Source organism: Crocodylus porosus, unplaced genomic scaffold (genome assembly GCF_001723895.1).
Source record: "Crocodylus porosus isolate Cpor-Errol unplaced genomic scaffold, CroPor_comp1, whole genome shotgun sequence".
Classification (NCBI taxonomy): domain Eukaryota; kingdom Metazoa; phylum Chordata; order Crocodylia; family Crocodylidae; genus Crocodylus; species Crocodylus porosus.
The window spans coordinates 71,421,551-71,441,470 of record NW_017728918.1 but is presented as its reverse complement, the minus strand read 5'-3'; the positions used below and the strand labels follow the sequence as shown (position 1 = coordinate 71,441,470).

General features: G+C 40.5%; 1 protein-coding gene across 4 annotated transcripts in view; it reads left to right on the top strand.

Moving 5' to 3' along the window:
* Window positions 1-6: 6 nt before the first annotated feature.
* Window positions 7-19,920, top strand: part of BACH2 (BTB domain and CNC homolog 2) — a 264,660-nt gene continuing 244,746 nt past the window's right edge. For all 4 annotated transcript variants that reach the window (XM_019537759.1, XM_019537761.1, XM_019537758.1 and 1 more), the window contains exon 1: window positions 7-185. The gene's annotated coding sequence lies outside the window, so the exon portion shown is untranslated. The remainder of the gene's footprint in view (window positions 186-19,920) is intronic.

Sequence of the window (19,920 nt, the reverse complement as noted above, 5' to 3'; positions counted from 1 at the left end):
TCTTCCCCGCGGCAGGACGGGGAGCAGCGCTCGGCAGCCCGCGCCATGTGATGCGCGTCTCTCCGGGGGCAGCTCGCGGTGCGCGCCTTTAAAGTACCCCCTTCCCCCGCCGGCAAACAGCCCGGTCCTCCCTGCCCGGCCGCCCCCACCCCAGGGGGAGCGACCCAAAGTTGCATTCAGCCAAGGTGAGTGCTTTTCTCTCTCTCTCCCCGCCCCCTCCCCCCGCCGCCCCACTGCTCCTGGGAGGTATGGATGGGGATGAAGTTTGCAGGGGGAGGGGGCTGCAGCTGGGACGGGCTGCATCGGCTTGGTGTCTCCTGAAAGAAGAGGAAAGCTTGTGGGGGGGAGTCCCTTCACCCCCCTCTTTAACCGCCCAGGGGACCCCTACCTGGCTCCCTTTAACCCCTTCCCTGGGCAGGAGGCTGCTCAGCCCCATCTGCCAAGTGGGGAGTGCGTGCAGGTTGCGTCACTGAGAGTAGGCAAGAGGCATCCAAGTCCCTGCGTGTACCTCCAGCTGTGTATGTCTCTCCAGCTGTGTGGGGTTAGGGGACGCACACACTGGCTGGGTGTGAAGGAGGAGGGGGGTGAGCGTTGCAGGGAGCGCCTGCCTTTCATTGCATGGGGGGAGAGCGCGGCCCCTGGGGTGGGTGTGCAAAGAGGAGTAGGGCGTGGAGGGCCTGGATTTGTGGGCCCTGAGTAAAGGCGCTGTCAGATTTGGAAAGATCCTAAAGACTCCCTTGGGTCTTGTCTGTCATTCCCTGTCCCCCCCCCCCCCCATCTGCTGGATACTTCTCACTCTTTTGTGCCCCGGATTGGAGCAGCAGGGTAGGGAGAAAGGGGGGGTGGGTCCCATCCCCATGAGTGTGAGCAGGGCTGAATTTGAGGCTTAGGTTCCCCTCCAGAGCAACCCCTCCTCCTAGCACACCTGCAGGGAATGCTCCCACCTGAGCACTTTCCATCTAGGGGTTTCTGTTGTGGATCAGGAGCCTCCCTGTTGCTCTGGTGTCCCCCCTTCCCCCAACCCACACACATACTTTCCCTTGGTGCAGGCATTGTGTAGTGAAGTGTTGGGGGTCACTTCTAAAGCTGCTGCCTGGGGGGACCGGGTCACTGCTGCTGCTTTCCTGCTTTTAGGGTTTGTCTAAGATTGCCTTGGGGTGTTTGGGGGGGTGTCCCCCATATGCACCTGGGGCTCCCACTCTGCTGTAACTTGGCTACAAGTTGTTGCCACAAACAACCATAGATGTATTTATTTGGTGCACTCAACACGGTTGGCAACTGACTCTACTCCCTTGGAGGTGCCTTTGTGGCAAACAAGAACCTGCTTTAAATAGCCAAGCATCCGTTCCAAACTTATTCATGGTTGTGTATCAGGCAGCACCTTTTCTTAAGAGCAGTGTCTCTATATGAATTTAATCAGTTCAGTGTATTTAACCAAAAAAAATGTAATTACTCCCCATAAAATCTTTCCTGTCTGTTGGGAACCTGACAAGAGATGAAGCTTAATGAAAGACTTTTCTCTTTTTTTTTTTTTTTCTGGTTTGGAGTAAAATTGGAGAGAGATGTTAACTCTGATGATAATTTTCTTGGATCACTAAAACATAGCATGTAGGTAAGGCAGTTAGTGCAGAGGCTCTGGCTGTCATGAAAGAAGCTAAGTGTGAAATCATGCCTCTCCTTTTGTGGAACAGGCTATTTTTATAATACGGCGGGTGTCTTGCTTAAAAATGCTTCAGTTATTGTGAGATCACCGTGCTCTTATTACTGAAGCCCTGCCAGCTCTGGAGTAAACGGTGTTTTTCATTCTTGAAGATAATCATAAATGTGAGGCAGAAATGACACCTTATTAGAATTAGTCTTTAGTCTGTTGGGAAGATTGCTAAATTATAGTGTTGCTGTTTTCTCTGCCATGGTTGAAGACTTGTCAGTGTTTTCAAGACAAAAAAAATTTTTTTAGGTCTTTGGAATTGTCATAAATGTGTGCATTTTAATTCGGTATTCAAAGGCTTGAATTGGGAGTGGGATTTTTCTTTGTAGGTGGATTTGTATGAGATTTTGTTTTGGCTGCATGCAGTGGTATGTGGTTTGGAGGTGGTGCTTTGTATAATGTGATGGGGTTTTTTTTGCATATGAGGAAATTGGCATTTTGGTAAGAAACAAGGAATTTAATAACATGGATAGAATAAAATTGCCAAGGAAACATGTTAGACCATTGACTCCTGGGCTTGTATTAGTAGTGCTGCTTTAACATTTTAGAAGATACTTCATCCCATAAATCAAAACTCTACATATTTTTAAGATGCGTGCACATCCTTTTGAAAATTTGAATTAGTTTTGCATCCCCTTGCTTGGGGTTCATAAATAGTATGTCATTGCCCATATAGCAGGTGGACTGCCTACCATAGTATTTCACCATAATATATAGGATACATGGTTTTAGTGTCATTTTCATGCATAACTATCTAACTCCAAAGGCTAATTTGATGGTGGTGGGTGCCATCTGCACAAAATGGAAGGAAACCCTGTCTTGTCACAGCAGGAGGTTGGGAATTAGGATTACAAGTTTCTGTCTCTAGATCAGTGGTTCTCAGCCCTATAAGACTCAAGGCACTGCTTGGAAAATGTCAGCTCTTAGCTTTCCCTCAGTTTTTGACTATGGAAAAATAATAGAGCCATTCTTCTGTTGCAGAGAAACCAGAAAGACTGCAACAGGTCAGAATGTTTTTGACATTATGAATTCTTATTTGAAGTCTTGTTAATCATGTAGGTGTGTGCATAACTAACAGTGCTAATTTTGTGGCAGCCTTAAAGGCATCTCGTGGCACCTCAGGGTGCTGGTTGAGAATCTGTGCTCTAGATCTTCATTTTACCTGCTGGATAATACTGGGCAAGATGTCTAATACGATGTACCTCAGTTTACCCAAATCTAAAATGGGAAGAATACTTGATAGCCATTTTCCAAAAGCAATTCATATATTTAAGACATTTTAAGATCCTCTAATGAGAAATTCTGTAGGGGCACAGGTAGTGTAAGGATGTAGTATTAGCTAATATTGCATTTACAAAAATACTCACAAATATATATTTTTGTAAATTTGGTAAGACGTTGACTGTCAGGGTACAGGGGGCAGAGACCAAAATGATACACTCCCAGATGTTTATTGAGTTAAAATGGTCAACATATAGCTGGAAAAAATTAGGCAACTGAATGTTAGAGCCCATGTTCTGTGTTCTTTCTTCATACAGAGCCACTGATATTAATGGAATTCATGTGTGAAGTATATACTGTAGTGACAACTTCTGTCCTCCTTTTCCATCCCCCCATGTCCAAATCTTTGATTTCAGCCATTGTATCTTGGCATTAAGAGAAGAGAGCAATGGTCCACATCATGATAAATAAGTATGTTGTGTCAGTATCTAATATCCTTATACTGAGAAAATCCTAGTAAATGTCTGCCATTGTAGCAGGCCTCAGAGGCCCACTGAAATTAATGAGATTTAATAAAATCACTATATTATGTAGGGGTCTGTGCATCTCTTCATTTACACTCATAATGAAAATAGGAGAGATGAAACCTACCTTAATGTGCATGATACGTAGTATGGAGTATGTGTGACAGTAATTGCCCACAGTTAGATATTGAAAAACCTTTGAAACTTTGTAGTGTTGTTGTTAAGGAAAAGAGCTATTCTTCTTTAAAGGCTGAAGTTGAAGCATTTAATTGTCAGTTATCTATGCTCCCTTAAGGTTTGCTTTATTAAATAGCTGCATCCACAAAAAAATACCCTGTTGTTACAATATTTTTAAATTCCACTTTCAAAAGCAATGAAGAGGCATATGTTTCTCTTTGCCTGTTCATGACATCATCCATTCATTTCAATAAGGCTTTACTCAAACATGAGTCATGCTGAGACCTCTAGTATTGCATTTGGGGTGAGAAATCAAGTGTTAGGTCCCTGCATGTTATAATGCCAATTCAGCTTTTTAACCAAATTCAGTTTATGATGGATCACAGATTTCTTTGACATTAGGGCTGGAAGGGACCTCAGAAAATCATCGAGTCCAGCCCCCTGCACCAGGGACAGGAAGTCAGCTGGGGTCACAGGATCCCAGCAAGATAAGCATCCAGTTGACTCTTAAAGGAGTCCAGAGTAGGTGCTTGCACCTCCTCTGGTGGCAATCTGTTCCAGGCCTTGGGGGCTCGGACAGTAAAGAAGTTATTTCTTATGTCCAGCCTGAAACAGTCTTGGAGGAGTTTGTGACCATTTGACTTCGTCATCCCATGGAGCACCCCGAGATTCTCATTCAATAGTGATATATATGTGATTTTATTTATATATCACTCAATTTCCACTATATATATTTTATATATATGATCTTACACACACCCCTTTTAGTGTAAATTGAACTGCATATTCTAAGTGTGTGTTGGAGAAAATCTTCTTTCTTTAAAATATCAAGTGCTCTGCAAAATACTTTTTACTTTTTTTTTCTTAATTGTGCTCAAAAGCAAGTTCACCTTGTAAGCGTGAGATATGTCTGGTCTATCTCAAAAGTGTATGTTCTACATTTACATGCCTGAGTGACTGTATCTTTTGTATGTAATACATGTGAGTTATGTTCTAATAAACACATTTTCACATCCTTCAACTACAGATTCATGTATGTTTTGGGTATGGTGGTTGAATAAATAAAGCTTATTTCTGGGTTGGTATAATGGTGCACATACCATCCATTTTGGTGATATTTTGAAGAAAAACTGGACCAATTTTGAACTTGAAATCCTACCTTCTTGTAAAATCTAAGTGGCTCCCTCCCCCCACCACTTCATTATAGCCAGTCAGTTTTAGAGAATGTGAGAGTTTCTTTGATTAAGCTATTGTAGCTCTCTACAAGAATTAGAATGTGCTTCACAGTGATTGTACCATATAGCTGAGTGGACAATTGCTTGCTACCCAACAGAACTACCTATGAGTTTTTCCAAATAGCGTTCAAAATGCTTACATAGCTTTCCACAAAAAAGTGTCACCATTTCTTCAGCTTCAGCCAAAAGGCATTAACCTTGGCAGCTGTCTGAATATTAAGCACACATTTGAAGCATGCATCAAGAAAATGTAAAATGTATGAATATAGCCAGCTGAGATTCAGCGTGTTCCTTTTGCTTTATAGTCAGGCTGAAATGTTTCAGTAGTGTATTGAAAAGCACGATACTCACTGTGCCACTGTTGGAATTCATAATGTTAAAGAAAGCAAGTAGGGGAATGCACATAAATTTCTGTGCAGCCTGTAATAAATTTAAATTGAAGCTACTGGTTTTGCACAGGAATTACTGGTGCTTACGATCTACCCAGTGTTCAGACTACATATTACGAAGACTGAGAGTGGGTTTTAGAAACCCAGCTTTTGGCAATTTGTAAGTTTTAAATAGGATCATTCAAAAAGGGGAATGTCTTGGGTTTCATTGAAGCCTGTATTCTTCATGCCTACCAAGAGTGCATGTGCAGACTATCAACACTGTTGTTTCAATAACAATGCTATTGTAGGAGGTCTGGGATTCCATATAATGGTAGACAGGCTTCTTTGGGTAAATCCCATATCTTTTATTAGACAAACTCAGATAGTTGGAAAAATTCTTCTTAGCAAGCTTTCACGCACAAACGCCCTTTGTCACACTCCTGATACAATAGTAGAGCACTAGACTCATCCCAAATTCTTCCCAGATGGACTTGATATGGGAGCGGTGGAAAAGTAATAAATAGTAATTAAGTATTTTATTTGACACTTTAAACTCATAAATTGGGGGTAGGAAGTTGCTGGGATTTCAGATACTCTTACCTTCTGAGATGTATTTTTTAAGCCCTTCAGTTTCCTGAGCATTTAAATATATTTTTACTAAACCATGTACATCAACAAACAGCACTCTTTGAAGAGCTGATAGAAACAGATGAACGTGGGATTTCCAGTTGTTTAAATCTGGTGGGAGTTGAAATTGAAGTTTATTGTTTATTTTGAGCTCTCTAGTTTCAAGGTAGTCACTTAAGCTATAATAGACACACGTGTTCCATTTGGTTTTCAAGCATAGGTTCAAGAGGAGTTCCCCACTCAAAAAAACAAACAAAAAAACAGGAACTTTACATTGTTTGTCTGTCACCATGCAGCCCTTGTGGTCTGTAGATCAACAATTTTGTTTTTTGAAAAAAGGAAAAGCAGTTAAATCTATTCTAATAAAAGCAGCTAAAACAAAATGACCCTTGAGACTTGAACGCAGCTGCTTGTTATAGCTGATATTCAGAGAGCTTTTTATTAGTGATTGCTTTATAATTTAGATCTAAACTAGGAAAACAGGAACTGTAAGTGTGGAGGTGTTCCTGTGCACTAATTTGCATATACCCTGTTTTTATTTAGTGGGTAGGTGTGTGCCGTGTACGTGAGAGTAATTTAGCATGTCAGCAGTTTCCTACCGGCTGCTCTTGCTGACTCACGTGTCTGTTGCTGCAGCTCAGAGTCCCCCTCACTATAAACTGTCCACAATAGGAGGCACAGGTTTAAAGAATGTGACTGTTGGTATGTTGTTTAAAGGTTATTTTCAGTTCTTTGGTCACTGTTTTGCTGCGGTTTCTTCTCCCAGTAAAATCGGAAGACATCTGTCACTTTTTCAGAGCTGCATTTTTGGACACATAGCAAAAAGTTGCACTTTGTCGCTTCTCTGTTCAGATTCTGCCTGCAGTGTGTCTGCTTCTTGCAGATATTTTACAGGACTAATCTTTTATTTGTGAATGGGGGTTGTGAGTTTGCAAAAAAAAAAAAAAAAAAAGGAACTATTGTTCCTGCTCTGGATACAGAGAGTTTAGCATATGAATAGCATTTTCCCTAGGTAATTATGGGCTATATGATTTCTTTTTTAAAAAAGCAGAATTCTTAATTGAAAATCCGAAACACTTTCTGTTTTCATCATAATTCTGCTAGCTGTTGCATTCTGTTTCTCCTCCTGTGTCCATCGCTAGCTCTGGTCATTAGTATCAAAGAATTTCTGTATTTTTGGTGAAGATGAAAACTCATTTTCTTCTACAACTGATTGTCTTTGTACTTATGGATTCTATTCTGATGACTTGAAGGGTTTTTAAAGGTGACAGTTTCTACTCATTATGATAAGTCTGTGGTTTGGGCTTTTGTTTTTGTTTAGTTTTTTTTGCTTTTGTTTTTGTCTGGATTTCTCCTTTAATGGGGGGGGAATCACTGAAGGAGTCTACTGTTCATTTGCAATGCTAGATTTACCATTAACTATTTCAGTTAGAAATGTTTCAATTCTGTGTTTAGATGTTTCTGAATAGGGACCAAATGTAAACAATGTAAGCAATCTCTACCAGGGTGATAAACAAAATCAGCTGGTATAAAACAGGCATTGAGAACAAAGGTGAGCTCTTGTCTCTTGTTTTGTTCTTAGTCAACTACTTTGACCAGTAATGAATAGAAAACCACACTGAGTGCTTTGTAACCCATGAAGAAGATGGGTGTTCTTGGTTTCCGCTGATACAAATGACTCATCAGTATCAGTAAGGTTTCTACTTCTAATAATAAAACTGTGGAAGACCTTTAAAACATGTGGTTTTGGCCCCTACTGTTAGTGAAAGGTTGGAAAATATTACTTTGAGCTTTTTATAACGTTTGGAAGTTTTCATTATTTGCTTTACTGAAGTGTAAAATTACACTATTAGGTGTGATGCTACTATTTTGAGCTGGACTTCAAAAACACTTCTAATCCCCAGTTTTCTGTGTTCTGAACTTTTTTTGTGCTACGAATCATAGCTGTCATAGGCAGAGAAATGCGTTTGGAAAATCCAGTCTCTTTTTATGTTAGGAAGAAAAATAATTGGCACAACCCACCTCATCCTACTGAGCTGTTGTTCTCTCGCTTCTAATTCCAGTCAGTTAAAATGCTGTGGAGGATTGTAATATTGCTGAGCAAACTGTATTACTATTTGAGCTGGTGTCAGAGGATCTTGAGAGGAAGTTTTATTCTCCAGTTCTTATTTTCTATTAAATGGCAGTGTGCAGAACTAGTTCTTTGTTGCCTAGGAGGAAATTTGTCTTCTATTCAACAAAATGAATCTTTTAAAAATGCAAAAGAAACAGATCTACTAATCCCTTGCTTTTAAATAATTCTTCCTAGGTGCCAACACACTTCCAATTATGTTGTAATCAGAAATCCAAACCAGTAGGAATTATTAGAGAAATGGAATTGCATGAACTGTTACAATGCAATTAATTGTTCTTGATCTTTATTGCTCATGCTTTGGTTAGTTGCATAATGCATTTCTGATTTTTTGGATCAGGTGAGTTATGCCCACTACCCTGTAATATTTTATGTCAAATATGTAGTGATTCCAGGTAGAATTTTAAAACTGCTACACAACATTATTCTGATTAAAATAATGACATCATCATTTGTATGCTGATTTGCTTCCAGTTTATTCCCTTGGTTTATTTAGACATAGTGCTATTTGCTTACAGGGTGCTAGTATTCTTTAAAAGTTTAAGGATGGTATGCATAAACAAGACAAAGCAATTCTTTGCTGTTATGTCAACGTTTATGAAACTAGCTTCTATTTTTACAGTTTGCATTGTTGCAGTGCTTGTAACAGCGAGTGTCTCTTCATCTTGGTATTTATGTACTTATTAGGCCACCTTAAAACAATGGAGGCTTTCTTTAAAAAATAATTTTGGGGTATATTCTGAGTATACTTAACCAGTAGCTCAGCTGACCTGATTGGATAACTTCCAAGCAGCTGAGAATCTGCTCCTTTATGTTTAGAAATCATGAGTTTTGTATTTTAAGCTCTTTAGATTCTAGTAAATATTTTTGGATTTTGCTGGAATGCTTCAGATATGTATCTTCTATAATCCAGACTAGGATAAAAGATTTCTTTCCAGTACTCTCTCACTGTGAAAAGCATGCTGAACAGCATATTTATGCAAGCCTGTGGAAACTCTTCAGTGAGCTAAAACACTAAAAGAACAAGTGGCAACTTGGGCAAATGACTAGGGAAGAGTATAAGAGTATTTCTCAGGCACGCAGGGATGAAATTAGGGAGGCTAAAGTCCAGTTAAGAGTTGCAGCTAGCAAGGGATGTGAAGTGTAACAAGAAGGGTTTCTACAATATGTCAGGAACAAGGGGAAGATCAGGGAAAGTGTGAGTTGCTTACTGAATGGTGGAGGCAACCTAGTGACAAAGGATGCAGAAAAGGCTGAAGTACTCAGTGCCTTTTTCACCTCAGTCTTCAGAGACAAGGTCAGCTCCCAGACTACTGAATCTGGCAGCACAGTTTGGCGAGGTGAGCAGCCAACAGTGGTGAATAAAACAGGATAGGGACTATTTAGAAAAACTGGACATGTACAAGTCTGTGGGGCTGGATGTGATGCACGTGAGGGTGCTGAGGGAATTGGCTGATATGATAGTAGAGCCTCTGGCCAATATAATAGCTGCTGGCCATGGAAAACTTGTGGTGATTGGGAGAGGACCTGGATAAATTGAAAAGGGCAAGTATAGTGCCCATCTTTAAGAAAGGAAAGAAGGAGCATCCAGGGAGGGCAGTCAGCCTCACGTCAGTCCCTGGAAAAATCGTGAAGCGGGTCTGGAAGAATCCATTTCTAAGCATTTGGAGAAGAAGGTAACTAGGAACGGTCAGCATGGATTCACCAAAGACAAGTCATGCCTGACCAACTTGATTGCCTTTTGTCAGATGATTGGCTCTGTGGATGTAGGAAGAGTGGACATGATAAACCTTGACTCGAGCAAGGCTTTTGATATGGTTTCCCACAATGTTTTTTTTCAAGCAAGCTAAAGAAGTATAGATTAGATGAATGGACTGTAAGGAGAATAAAAAACTGACTGGATCATTGGTCTCAGAGGGTAGTAATCAGTGGTTTGATGTGTAGTTGGCAGCAGCTGGTAGCTGGCAATATAACTGTTGCCAGTAGATTGAGGGAAGTGATTATGCCCCTCTATTCAGCAATGGTGAGTCTGCATCTAGAGTCCTGTGGCCAGTTTTGGGTCCCCCATTATGGAAAGAGTGTGGACAAATGGGAGAATGTTGCTCTCTGCTAGACTAAAATGGTTAGGGGGCTGGGGAGGCTGAGGGATCTGGGCTTATTTAGCCTGGAGAAGAGAACCCAAAGAGGATTTCATAGCAGCCTTCAACTACCTGAAGGTGGCTCCAAAAGGATGGAGCTAGACTGTTCTCAGTGGTGGCAGGTGGCAGAACAAGGAGCAATGGGCTCAAGTTGCAGCAAGGGAAGTTTAGGTTAGATATTAGGAAGAACTTTCTCATGATGAGAGTAGTACAGCATGGGAACAGGTTACTTGGAGAGGTTGTACAATCACTGCCCTTAGAGGTTTTTTACAGCTAGATAGACAAAGCCTTGGCTGGGATGTTCTACTTGGGAATGGTCCTGCTTTGAGCAGGGGTTTGGACTAAATGACCTCCTGAGGTCCCTTCTAGCCCTTACTTTCTAAGATTCTATGATATACATAAAGATGCTAGATGTTCAGTGCATGGAAAACATGATACATCTGGTTTAACAAGAGCAGCATAGAAGGGAAAGCCAACTGCTATGGAGTCTTTTTAAGGCAAACTCCTTTTGAATTCCACAGAGTAATTATGTATAGGTATGCACTAGGTATGTACTAGAGAAGGGCTAGATCAGGCTTTACTCAAAGTTCAAAGGGGCGTAGATTCAGTGTACTGCATTTTAGATTATCTCTAATAAGTACTTGTGATCAGGTAAAATGTTCATAAGAGCATAAATGCATATAGCCTGCATTGACTTGAGTGCTTTTGAAAATGTGACTTAGCCTTAACTCACTTAGGAAATAAGTCTGTAGTATGCACTTTACTCGAGATTAGAGCTAATTACTGCACAGTAAGCATCACTGTCTACATGTGCAGATGCTTAGTGTAGTAATTGGCTCTAATCATGAGTAAATTGGTACCTGCAAATGCAAGTAGCAGATTTACTCAAGATTACTTACAGTAGCAAATGTGCTTGACTGGGAACAGATGTTCTCAGCTGGAGGGCAGGAGACTGTTCCCTGCCCCTGGGAGCTACTTGCTGCCGGAGTGGACTCTGAGACCAGAGCCTGGGTGGGGACAATGTCTTTCCCAGTGGCAGGGAGCTCCTGGCCCCTGCTTAATGATTGCCAGCCCAAGCCCTACCATAAGGATCTCCCAGCACCAGCTGCGCGACCAAGTTAGGGGGACATTGTCCCCATCCTGGCCTTGGTGGCAGAGCCTGCCCAGCAGCACACAGCTCCCAGGGGCAGGGAGCAATGTCCCAGTCCCCTCCAGGAGATGGCTGTCTCCTGGCCCTGGGCTAGCACCCAAGGGGAACCTAGAGCTCTCCTGGCTGCTACAGGGGTCTGTTGCAGGGCTGCGAGGAGTGGGAGCAGTCTGCTGCTAGGAGCAGCAAATCTGCTCCCAGGTCCCTGCATGTATAGATGCACGCCCAGGAGAGTTTACTCTCGAGTAGTTTACTCAAGAGTAAACTGTGCCTGGATTATTCACACATGTAGATGTGCCCAGTGTGACTTGAGCATTGTGTATTTCAGCATCCAGCATTTTTAGACCCCTGGCTTCCAGAGTGGAATTGCCAGTTCAAATGAGGCACATAATTTCCCCTATGCCTTCTATAGAAAGCTTAATTGCCTCAGGGATTTCTTAGTGTGCCACCTAAGCTAACTAGTAGAGAATGTGAAGAGACAGGTGTGTCATTACTAGGCATTTGGGTGTTCAGCCTTGCCAAGATGCCAGAGCAGTTTGGGGTATGCATGTGCCCTGTGCTTTAAGGATTTAGGGATCTGTAAAAACTTAAACACCTACAGATTTAAGGCTAGGGTTTTGAGGTGCCCACATTCTCCTTAGGCCCAGATAACAAAAGGACTTAAGGAACTTTGGAAGGTTATCTGTTTCATGTAAAATCTTTCAAAACTTTTCAGATTCTATCCAGCAGTTTAGAGTTTATTTTAGTCATCCTTGTGTAAATATTTTAGAATGTGTGGAGAGGAAAAACACGATGGAGAATACTTGTGATGAAAGTCTAAATCAATCAGCAGTACTCAAGGAACAATGCAATATTGCATTGACTAAGCTGAGCATGTATGTAAAACTCATACATTCAATAGTTTTATATTACAGTTTTGCAGTTTGTCATAGCTAGAAGTTCAAAGGCAATGCGACTATAAACAAAGGAATTCTTTGCAGAAATGTTTATCTTTTTTTTCTTTTGCTTTATTTTCCTTTCTTACTCTTTTTCATTCTTTATCTCAACTATTAGCTTAAAATTAGGATCAGTTATTCTGCCTGTTTCTCAGACAGTTAAATGTCTGCTGATTTATGTTAACTGTTGACTTTTTGCTCATGAAGTGGGTATTCTAAAAATAGTGTGTCCCAAATATCCCTTTAAACTATTACTATTCCGTGTGTTCAAATTGAGTAACATTTGGCATGCCGTGCCGTATAGTTGCATCATAATTGTTTTGTCTAGCTTTGGTTTTTAGTTCAAAATTCAAAGTTGCAAGCTTAATACGCTAGTTCATCTACACACAGACTTGTCCACTGTTTGCTTTTTTAATCCACATAATGTGCTTTGTCCTTCCTCTCCAAAATGTTCAGACTACTGGCTTTTTATAAAAACATACTACTGTTTTTATTAGTTTCTGATATTCTTTGTGTCACGAAAGTGCGAGCCCAGAGAGGCACTTGGTGAAAGTTGCCTGGTACTGTCATGAATACTGATGTTTATGTTAGTTGGCTGCTACAAAGTCTCTGTTGCTTTTTCAACTTCCTTTTGGTGAAACAATTACAGTGCTGCTGCAGTGTTATGTGTATAGAGCTAGAAACTGCAAAACCATCCTATAAAGATTTTGTAGATATTTTCATCTCTAGGTGATGCCAATCATTCTGAAGATGAGTACAGTAGTTGTTAAAATGCTGCAAGTGATGAAACAACTTGTTCTTTTCTCAGGGAGACTGGAGCACTGTAAAGACTAACAAGGTTAGTAATGTCACAGCAGAACTGTATATAACCAAAAAGCCTTTTCAAACGGTTTTAAAATAACATGAAATATACACTCAATCCCTCAATGGAATTCAAAGTTAAGGAGAGACCCATGACATTTAGGGGGCAGGTGGGGTTGATGTAATTTCGATTCACACTGGTGCCAAGAGTGGTTTTCTTGGCCAGATGCTTTGTTTTTGTTATGGACATTTCATTTTTTTTTTTTTTTTTTTTTTTTTTTTTTTTATCAACCTCTCTTTTCCTTTTGGTGGCTCTGGGCATGAAATCATTCATTACCTTATGTTTGGTATTATTCTGTTACTGTGGATCTTAATGTGATGCCACCAGTTTGGCATTATGATTTCATTGTAATCTGAAAGCAAAGTTTTTGATGCTGTCATATGTAATAAAAAAACTACCTAACTCATATTGCGGGGGCAAAGATTTACTGCTTGCTGAATCAGTTACATTACTTGAAAGTTTATTTAGGCAAGACAAACACAAACTTTTATGCATTTCTAGAATTTAATCCCTGAAACGTTCAAATACCTGTGCCACTTTGCTGTAAGATCATGAAGAAGGGATTTTTTTTCAGGTCAGTTTTGCATCCTGAAGTAATTTGAAAAGTTGGGTTAAATTTTAGGTAAACTTCTGTACATCATAGCTGTTCAGATTAAAATTTCAAAGATTACCTTTAAGAATCTTTCATTAGACTTACTTAAGACTTACTAATATATATTTTTGTGTGCTTACTTGGTTAAACAGATTGGTGCTATTCGTTTACAAAAAATGTTCATAGTTGTGTGGGTGGGTCTTTTTTTAAATTTAGTTTTATCATAGAAGTTGGCTAAAAGTCTGAAAACTTCTTCAAGCCCTTCAACCACTTTGTTAAAAACATATCCATTGCTTTTGGCTATTTGTGTTTCAGCTGATAAGGTATAAAACCAGAGTAGTAACCTGCCATTTAAAAAGACCTTGTGTTTTCTTTTGCTGCTGCTTATCCATGTTCTGCAGCACCCTCAACAAGAAATGAGCTCATTAGGATTGCATCCCACCATTTTTCATAAACTCCTATTTACTTCAGCAGAAATTCCTGGAATGTTATCAAACTGGAATGAAGCAGGATTCGTTATTGAAACACCTGAGAGAAGCCCTCTGCAATGTTACTTAAATAACTAAAATGTTATTTAAAAAAATACTTTTTTTCTATAAACAATGCTTTCAGCTTCCTAAAGGGCAGTAAACTTGCCCAGCTAAGGCAAGTATCTTGCCTCCTTATGTAATTGCATACATCTGTGATCAGTGCAGTTGCAGGTGGCTGCTACTTATTAAAAAGGGAGCTGTCTGTTGGTTGTTGTCTGTAAGGGGTCAACAGCTTCTGAATCTGTTCCATCCATTCTTTCCCCACCCTCCTCATGCATCTCTGGTCCAGAACAGTCCAGATTTTAAACAGTCAAAGCATAGTACAAGACTTCTTTTCACACAAGCTTTGAGGGAAGGATGCTGATGCCTTAGTTAGTGTAGTGCTTGACTCTGTTGTGCGCATGTGTGTGTGTGCAGGCACATGTGCATTGATGGTTCAGTTCTTGAATCATTTTATTTTTGTTAGTAAAGTAGACAATAGGATTGGAGTTTTTTGTTTGAAAAATCAAAGTACATTGCAAGGAATTCCTTAATTACTTTCCATGTGTGTGACCTTCACTTGTGTAATACCAAGACCCGGATGTTTCTTGCTAAACTGATGCTGTAGGAAATGGACTTCTGTATTTTTAGGAGACTTATCAGTCCAGTCTAGTCATCTTGGCATTGCTGAGTTACCAATCTTAGAATTTCAGCATGCACATGTGTCAATTTTCCATATGACGTGGAAACAAGTGATTTATAACAAGTGGGATTCCAAACTGAAATTTAAATATCTATTTGGGGGCATTGGGGAAATTGAAGTGGCTGTGATAAAAGTAAAATTAATCACAGCAAGCTCTCAGGAGTAGCTGGACTGTTGTGGGTGCACCAAACTGTCCGAATCTTAGTGCTGAACACTATAATGCTAACGTGTCTCAGAGAGATTTTTCTGGTCTTCTGTGTGCTTTAAAAGGAAGACTTGGAGGAACAGTCCAGTAACAAGCATGCGAGTGGTTCTCCGTAGAAATTAAATCCAAAATATAGCTGGAACGTATAAACATAACCTGAAAAGGATTCTCTCTCACTTATTTATAGACCAGGTGTCTCCTTCAGTGATTTGCTTTGCAGGTGCACCTCTATTCAGTTAAAGAAACCACTGTTTTAAATAATTGTTCAAGTGAAACTGAGTTTACAAATAGCTTTTAAATATTTGCTTTTATTTTTAACTCCCTCCCCACTGTTTCCGTCTCTCTCCGCCATCATATGGACAAGCCTTAGGCAACTCAAGGGAAAATCACTGTTCCAGTATATGCAAATTTGCTAGTTTCCAGAAGATGCTTAAAGAGCTTCAGTTGACATAATGCCAGCATGAAGATCCCTGGGGTGTTTCATACCCAGATAAAGAGGGAATCCCCTTTTTTAACTTAGAGTTTATCTAAAAAAAACCCAACCCCCCCCCCGAAAAAAAAACCCACCACTATTATGTTGGTGTGTGAAGAGCTAAGCCATGTTTTCAAGGGTACAGACTGACTCTGGACAGTGTGGAGAGTCAAGGAGACAACAAGAATTAAAATCAGCTGAAAAACAGCTCCCCTGTAGCTTCTGCAAGGAAACCTCCTTTTGTGGGGATTCCAGGCTCAGATTTCTGGTGCATGAGACTTCTTTTTTTTTTCAAAGCAGTGCTCCCCATTGAACTGTCTGGGGAGTTTTGCATAAAGAACTGATTTTAAGAGATGCTGCCCTAATTTTTTTTACTTATCAAAGCAAATATTATCTAAGCCATATTGGTTAGTGGCGTATCCAAAGGGCAAAAGGAAATGAAGGCACTTTTGTGCCCCGCTCAGTCACCCCCTACTCAATCACTGGGGGAAAATGTTGGTCAGAAAAGCAAAATTTATCTGATGACTGTTAATCTTGTAACCACAGCTCCCGGTACGCATTCGGCAGTGGAGGTTATGCCCTGCTTATGATCTTTTTCCTGTGTTGTGTGGGTTTGGGGTAGGGCAGTGGGGGGATGGGGAAAGAGTCGTTCTTGCCCCTTTGGTTTTGCTGATAGGTTAATCATTGCTGTAAGATTTCTGACACTGATGCTCCATCGTTTTTACACATATGCTGATAGCTGCGTGCGTACTTTGTGGCTGTTGCAGTGCAGCTGGAAAGTATGTGGGAGAGTGTCTGTTTCCTCTGAGACTGTTACAGGTGGTCAAATGAGGGTGGGGGAAGGAGGAGGAAAAGCAGTGAGAGAGGTATTACACCCACTTCCTTTGGCGTACATTGTGATGTACTGTAACCCACTGGCTTAGACTTCGCGCTACAGCAGGTTTTGCTTGCGGTAGTTTTTCTTTCGCTGCTACTGATTTGCTTCTTGGAGGTTTATGACTAAGGCTGTGGTTTAATATGCCCTTTTTAGGCATACAAAATGTTTAAAATTATCTACTGTTGCATTTCTTCTTTTTTTTGCCATGGCCTTTTCTGCCTTTAAAAGTTTCCACAACTTTTAGAGGCCAACAAACTTAAATTATCTCCAATCAGAAAAAAAGTACATCTTTCTTTTCTTTAACATTATTAAAAATGCTACCTACTTTAGTAGCTCAAAAAAGACTTTAGTGCATAATGATGTCAGGGTTAATGCTAAGGAAAGGTATATTTACATATTTAGAATGTGGTTAAAAGAATATCTTTAGGATGAAATACCTTCTCCTTTAATCCCCAGACAACCCGGAAGAACTCTAAGTAGTTTTCCAAGTCCAGAATAACTTAAAGTTCAAACACTTTTTCTTTCTATACCATTGTGTCTGCAACTCAATTCATCATTTACTTGCTGTCCAGTACCTCAGATATTTGCAGCACTGCTCGGTATACTTAGGCTGTATTTGCCGTCCATTATTTGATGGAATATTAGTGTCCAATGGGCAAGTGCGATGGTGAACTAGTAGTGAAAGTCAGATACTTGATATTACACATTCTTGCTGAGACAAAAATGGGTGCTTGCATTTCGATACCAGTGTTACAAGGCCTTTCTTTCTTTACAGCTGTTGTGACCATTAATTTTGTTCTTCAGTATCATGATCTGTCAACATGTTGTTGGAATGAGAATGTTCCTACTACTGTTCTTATTAGATAGAGGTATGTTCTACTTGGGCATATCTGGAATGCTTGGCATCAGTCACTGGGTGACAGAAGATACAAATGCTCCACTTGGGGACATTTGTGTAAGCTGACCTATTGAATTCAATCAAGTTGAAACATAGGATATCCATGCTTACTAATGTTTACCACTTCTTGTTATCTTACTTAATTCAGATGGAAACGGAAGCACCCAATTTATTTAATATTATGGGGAAAAAATAGCAACTTCTCATTACAGTTTGAAAACCCTAGCTGTCATGCAGCAGATCCTCAAGGAATCCACTTCTAAGCACTTGGAGGAGGAGGTGATTAGGAGCAGTCAGCATGGATTCACCTGATTGCCTTCTGTGATGAGATGTCTGGCTCTGTAGGTTTTGGGAGACCAATGGATGTGACTTATACCTTGACTTTAGAAAGGCTTTTGATATGGTCTCCCACAGGATTCTTGCAAGCAAGCTAAAGAAGTACAGGTTGGATGAATGAACCGTAAGGTGCATAAAAAAACTTGCTGGATCCTTGGGTTCAGAGCATAGTGATTGATGGCTTGGGTCTGGTTGGCAGCCAGTGTCAAGTGGAGAGCCCTGGGGTCGGTTGTCTGACCGGTTTTGTTCAATATCTTAATCAGTGACCTGGAAGATGGGACGGAGTACACCCTTGGCAAGTTTGTGGATGAGACCAACCTGGGGGGAGTAGTAGATATGCTGGAGGGTAGGGGCTAAGATTCAGAGAGGTCTCAACAAATTGGAGGACTGGACCAAAAGAAATCTCATGAGGTTCAGTAAGGAGAATTGCAAAGTCCTACACTTAGGACAGAACAATCCCATACACTGGTACAGGCTGGGGGCTGACTGGTTGGGCAGCAGCTCTGCAAAAAAGGACCTGGGGGTTACAGTGGACAGTAGGGTGAATATGGGCCAACAGTGTGTCTTTGTTGTGAAGAAAACTAATAACATACTGGGCTGCATGAGTAGAAGTGTTGCCAGTGATTATTCCCCTATGGCACTGGTGAGGCTACATCTGGATTATTGTGTCCAGTTTTGGATCCCTGCTATGGAAAGGAGGTGGAAAAATGGGAAAGAGTCCAACAGAGAGCAGTAAAAGTGGTTAGGGGGCCTGGGGCACTTGGCTTCTGAGGAGTGAGACTGAGGGAACTGGACTTATTTAGTCTGGAGAATTAAAAACTGAGCAGGGATTTAATAGCAGCCTTCAACTACCTGAAGGGGGGTTCCAAAGAGGATGGAGCTAAAGTGTTCTCAGTGGTGGCAAACGACAGAAAAAAGAGCAGTGGTCTCAAGTTGCAGCAAGGGAAGTTTAGCTTAGATATTAGGAAAAACTTTTCTCATGAGGAGAGTAATAAAGCACTGAAACAGGCTACCCAGAGAGGGTGTGGAGTCTCCATCCTTGGAGGTTTTTAAGACCCAGCTAGACAAAGCCTTGTCTGGGATGTTCTACTTGGGAATGGTCCTGCTTTGAGCAGGGGTTTGGACTAAATGACCTCCTGAGGTCCCTTTCAGCCCTAATGTTCTATAATTCTGTGTCATGGTTGTGAAAAAGCTTTGCATGATGAACACTAAAGAAAGTAAAGATAAATGAAATCGAACAACTAGCACCGACCCCAAAGTCTCCACGTGTGTAGATGAATAGATCTGGGCAATTGGCCAACTGGGACAAACTTTCAGTGGATTGATTGATTGATTGATTGAATTTTTGGATTGATACAGGCAGCAGCATAACATGTTGACCTAAGAGTTCACCCCTCAGTGACAGACTGTTCCCCTTTTGCTTTCTGGTTATATACCATATGGTTCAGACCCTCCCTGCCTCAAAAGGATTGATGGATTTCAGTGGAAATTGTTATAAATGTATTTAGTTGCCAGGCTGAGATTGTTGAATTATAAAATGAGAGAGAAGATGATATAAAGCCAAGAAATTCCTGAACAGATCATTCAGAAGTTATACAAGAATTACAAAAATGAGAAGAATCTCAGAGCTGTAGAAACCTCTGTCATATGCAAAAAGGAATTGTATAATTAAAACCCCATGTTAATTTGGGTATGTAATATACACCTGTAGTAGCAAATGCTTTCCATATGATCTCATTTAAAAAAAATACTGTACCCAAAAGTGTACTGCTCACTTGCTTACAGGAAACCATTTCTTCAAGCTAGATTGTATAATAAAAGGTTTGGGTGGGGCATGCCACATATCTTACTGTCTGAAAGCAAAAGATGAGCAGACAGGATGGAGACAGTACAGAGCAAGACCCTTAAAGGAATCTACACTACTTTGTTCTTTTTGAGTAGTAGTCCAGATGCAGAGCATTTTTAACCTGAGATGTTGACACAGTAAATCAACTGTTGGGAGAAAGAAACTCTGCCACTTACAAAAAAGGATTTTGTGAATATGGGAAGCTAGAGATTTGTAACATTCGTGGAGACTTGCTCAGCTGAGGGAGATGTTTCTTTAAAGGCATGGCATTTGCATTCTGCTCATATATTAATAAAAGAAAAATAAATCTTATTTTTGTTTCAGAGAGTCTGATAGGCAGTATAAACAAAATATACAGCGTACAGTGTTTGGAGGAGAAAAAATTTAGCGCCTTGTTTTCCAGTGG